A 5,000-nucleotide genomic window follows, 5' to 3' on the forward strand; every position below is an offset into this window, starting at 1 on the left:
GTGACCGAGTGTTTAATGCTTATGAATTCAACTTTTTCCCTTGTTCCTCGCACCCAAACTCTCTCCTACCAATTACTCAAACCATGCTGTGAATTAACGTGTGGTAGTGTTTGCATCACTCACCCTTATCGTATACAGCCACTGAACCATCACCCTTATCTCTAATACTAAGTAACAAGGACGGGGGTGAGATACGGAGGAAGAAGAGATGGAGGGGGAGATGTTTTAAAGACCCATAATTTGAGAGAAGGAGGAAGTGAGGGAAGGATAACGAGAAAAATGGTTTAGATAGAGATGAAATGAAAGAAAATGAAATGAAGTGAGTGTCAGAAGTGAGTGTTGTGAGTGAGTGAGTGTAGGAAAGGAGAGGAAATGTCTTTTATTCGTTGTGATGTGCGTGGGTGAGTGAGAGGAAATGAAGAAGTGACGGAAGGAGAGAGAGAGAGAGAGAGAGAGAGAGAGAGAAACAAAAAGTGTCATTATTTTGAATCGGTGAAATGAAATGCAGGGAAGAAAATTAATGAGAGTTGGTAAAAATGAGGAGGGAGAGAAAATGAAACGTTTGCGAGATGTTTTGAAACGAGATGAAATGAAACGAAGCTATGACCAACGTGCATGAGTAAATGAGTGAATGAGTGAGTAAGAGAAGATGAGTCAAGTGAGAGAGAGATCTTTTGAATTCTATATACGAAATGCAAGGAAGAAATAAGTGAATAAGTGAGTGAGTGAGAGTAGTGAGTGAGGGAGTGAGAGCTGAACATGTCGCCACGCCTTCATTGATTCTCTCTCTCTCTCTCTCTCTCTCTCTCTCTCTCTCTCTCTCTCTGTTGATCAACCTTTGCCAGCTGGTTCACTCCTCCTCCTTGTGTGTTGTCTCTTCCTTGTCTTCTTCCTCCTCCACTAGTGTACTCCTCCTCCTCCTCCTCCTCCTCCTCCTCCTCCTCCTCCTCCTCCTTACACCAGCACCCCAACATATGCTGACCCTGCGTGGCTGTGTGTGTGTGTGTGTGTGTGTGTGTGTGTGTGTGTGTGTGTGTGTGTGTGTGCGCGCGTGTGTGTGGATTATGCAAGAAAGACATTAAACAAAAACAACAAAAAATGAGAGAAAAAAAATATGACCAATTGAATATTATGCAAAACACACACACACACACACACACACACACACACACACACACACACACACACACAAGTTTTGCAACCTATCAACAGAAGTAGGTTAGGTTACGTTACGTTACATTACGTTACGTTACGTTACTTTACGTTACGTGTTGCATCCCTCATATCTTGTATCTCTCACCACTGTTTTCAATTCTACTTACCAATATCCAGAGACTCACCATCACAAATATTTTTACCCCATATTTTTGGCTAACTCTCTCGGAACAGCACGGGAACTGGCATTAAAGTGGCCCTATTTGTTTAATCGTGTTTGTTACCCTTTCCTAGATTTCCTCTCACATAAAAAAAAAAGCATTTGTCTAACTCTGAACGGTGATATGTGTCGATGCGGGGTTGTGTTTGTTACTCATTCTCATTCATACCGTGAGAAAGTGTTAATCTGTCTGAATTCACGCTATGCTGGAGTGGAGAGGAGAGTGTGGCTGTGACCCTGAACACTTGTGAGTCTGTAGTGTCATTGCTTCCCTGGTTCTTGTCTTTCTATCCCACACAGTGACGAAATTTTAATGTGCTTGAATTCACACGCTAGGTAGGAATTACTGGAGAGAGAGAGAGAGAGAGAGAGAGAGAGAGAGAGAACTTTTATAACTCAATACGCTTATATAAACAAGACTTAATGACCACTCTTTTACACACACACACACACACACACACACACACACACACACACACACACACACACACACACACACACACACACACACTACGTGGTCACCCTTCAGCTTATATAAATGGTGGTGATGCTGTGGTGAGAATGTGATGATGGTGGTAGTGGTGTTGTGGTGCTTAAGTGGCCGCTGTGTGCTGTGGTATAGTGAGGCTGTGGTGTGTGTGTGGTGTGTAAACGTGGGTGTGGTGTGTGTGTGGTGTAGTGTGTGTAGGTGGGTGTGGTGGTGGCGTGTGTGTGTGTGTGTGTGTGTGTGTGGTGTGTAAAGGTAGGTGGGTGTGGTGTGGTGGTGTGGTGTGGTGTGTAAAGGTGGTGTGGTGTGTGTGGGTGGGTGTGGTGTGCTGGTGTGTGTGAGTGTGTGTGTGTGTGTGTGTGTGTGTGTGTGTGTGTGTGTGTGTGTGTGTGTGTGTGTGTTGCTGTTGGAGTGGCTGACGTGTGGTGTGGTGGTGTGTGGTGGTGAGTGGTGCTGGTTTCCTCTCATGTGGTGAGGCTGGCGCGGCTCAGGTGTCGTGTGGAGCCCCGGCACCAGTGTTTTATCTTTTGTTTGGCTTGTTTCTCTTCTGTTTCCTCTCTCTCTCTCTCTCTCTCTCTCTCTCTCTCTCTCTCTCTCTCTCTCTCTCTCTCTCTCTCTCATTCCTTCTGTATCTCTGTTTACTATGCTGGATGTTTTCTTCGTGTGTGTGTGTGTGTGTGTGTGTGTGTGTGTGTGTGTGTGTGTGTGTGTGTGTGTGTGTGTGTGTTTTCAATCTCTCTCTCTCTCTCTCTCTCTCTCTCTCTCTCTCTCTCTCTCTCTCTCTCTCTCTCTCTCTCTCTCTCTCTCTGTGGTGTGTGTATTTTTCCAGGATAAATGTGTGTGTGTGTGTGTGTGTGTGTGTGTGTGTGTGTGTGTGTGTGTGTGTGTGTGTGTGTGTGTGTGTTATTCACCTCGGTCGTCTGCTGGTTACCCAGCCAGCCTTTCCCCTACGGAAAGAGCTCAGAGCTCATAGACCGATCTTCGGGTAGGACTGAGACCACAACACACACCGGGAAAGCGAGGCACAACCCCTCGAGTTACATCCCGTACCTATTTACTGCTAGGTGAACACACCCCACACATTAAGAGGCTTGCTCATTTGCCTCGCCGCTTACCGGGACTCGAACCCGGGCCTCTCGATTGTGAATCGAGCGTGCTAACCACTACACTACGCGGTGTGTGTGTGTGTGTGTGTGTGTGTGTGTGTGTGTGTGTGTGTGTGTGTGTGTGTGTGTGTGTGTGTGTGTGTGTACGTAGAGCACAGGTATCAGGTTCACAACGGAAATAATGATAATATTATAATTGGCTAAGTCGGATTTTCTCTCTCTCTCTCTCTCTCTCTCTCTCTCTCTCTCTCTCTCTCTCTCTCTCTCTCTCTCTCTCTCTCTCTCTCTCTCTCTCTCTCTCTCTGTCACAGTATTTTTCTTAATTTTTCGTTCCTTTCATAGACAACATGACACCACCCTGATATCTGTGTTGTTATTGTGTTTTTAGTAACATTTAGGTTGTTGTTGTTCTCCTTTCATTCATTCACCATAGAACATATTACTGATTCATTCATAGGAACATAAACTAGAAATAACATAAGTTTTCTTCAGTTATATTAAGGTAGGTTAGGCTAGGTTACTGTAATTAGGGTTAGAATAAGTTAGGTTAGTTAAATAAGGTTAGGTTAAGTTAGGTTATTTTATTTAGGGTTAGGATAAGTTAGGTTAGTTAAATAAGGTTAAGTTAGGTTAGTTAAGTAAGGTTTAATTAGGGTAATTTTGATTAGGGTTAGGATAAGTTAGGCTTGTTTAGTTAAGTAAGGTTAAGTAGGGTTATTTTGATTAGGGTTAGGATAAGTTAGGTTAGTTAAGTAAGGTTAGGTTAGGTTTTATATGGATTACATTCGTTCACTGTTCAATTGTTTCATTATGTAGATTGCAATTAAAAAAAGAAAAGCACATTTTGGCACAGAGTCAATCGTTGTCTGGTAAGTACAAAGTTGAGGTTGTTTAATTCATACCTCACCCTTTGTTAGTTTAGTTAAGTAAGGTTAGGTTAGGTTAGGTTAGTTTAGGTTTTCCACTGATTACTTTCGTTCACTGTTTAATCCCTTCATTATGTAGATCACAACTGAATATAAAGACATCATACTTTGGCACAGAAAGTCAATCGTTCTCTGGAAAGTAGTAAATTAAGGTTATTTCATTCAAACCTCACGCTTTGTTAGTTTAGATAAGTAAGGTAAGGTTAGGTTAGGTTATATCCAAATTGCTATCCTTCACCGTTCAATCCCTTCATTTTGTAGATCACAGTTCAAAAAATAAACCGTATCACATTTTGGCACGGAGAGTGAATCGTTAGGAAAGTATAAAGTTGAGGTTATTTAAGTCAAACCTCACTCTTTAATAATACCACACACATCATCAACTTATCACTGCTTTTATAACTCCGGAAATCACAGCTTGGTTCTCCATTTCCTCCTTATAGCATAAAGTTTCACGCGGAGGTTTCAACGCACTTATTCTCCAATTTATATAAACCTTTTTCACTTTTCTCGAGACTGACTCCTCAACGCTTAACCCCTTCAGTACTGGGACGCATTTTTACCATGAGTTTTGAGTATGAATAGACCATTTTATCTACATTAAGAAGGGTCTGTGGAGGTCAGAAGATTAATAATTAGAGTCTTCACTATTTCAATCCCCCACATAAGTTTCTGAAGCTGTATAAAATCACCAAATAGTAAGCAGAATAAAGAGAGAGAGAGAGAGAGAGAGAGAGAGAGAGAATGAACTTACTATAACTTCAATTCCTTGTTTCACTCCACCTCCTGACCTCAGCTTGTGAACAACTAAAAGCTGCGTGAATGAAGCCTCTGCGCTGTAAAGACTAAAGACTGTCACCTGAGGCCTTATAATAACACGTTCCGTACATGTTTCCACCCACGCTTCCTTGTGTTCACTTTTGTCATGATTTTGCTCTCATATTTCACCTGCGTTGTTTGTGGAGGGGGGGGAGGAGTGGGTTGGAGGGAATGGGTGGGGGAAGGAAAGGGGTGGGTATGTATATATATATGTAGTATTTATTTTAGGCCTACTTAGTTTTTTTTCACCTGTTCTTTGCTTTTGTTCTTTATTTAGAATAGGTTAT

General features: G+C 42.3%; 1 protein-coding gene and 1 long non-coding RNA gene across 5 annotated transcripts in view; both read left to right on the forward strand.

The window, feature by feature from the left end:
- The window catches only part of LOC123507929 (cAMP-dependent protein kinase catalytic subunit 1), a 697,649-nt gene that overhangs the window by 394,963 nt on the left and 297,686 nt on the right, over positions 1–5,000 (forward strand). The window lies entirely within an intron of this gene.
- Positions 1–5,000, forward strand: part of LOC123507933 — a 70,491-nt gene that overhangs the window by 2,171 nt on the left and 63,320 nt on the right. The gene's annotated exons all lie outside the window — the stretch shown is intronic.

The sequence above is a fragment of the Portunus trituberculatus genome, chromosome 23 (genome assembly GCF_017591435.1).
Source record: "Portunus trituberculatus isolate SZX2019 chromosome 23, ASM1759143v1, whole genome shotgun sequence".
NCBI lineage: Eukaryota > Metazoa > Arthropoda > Malacostraca > Decapoda > Portunidae > Portunus > Portunus trituberculatus.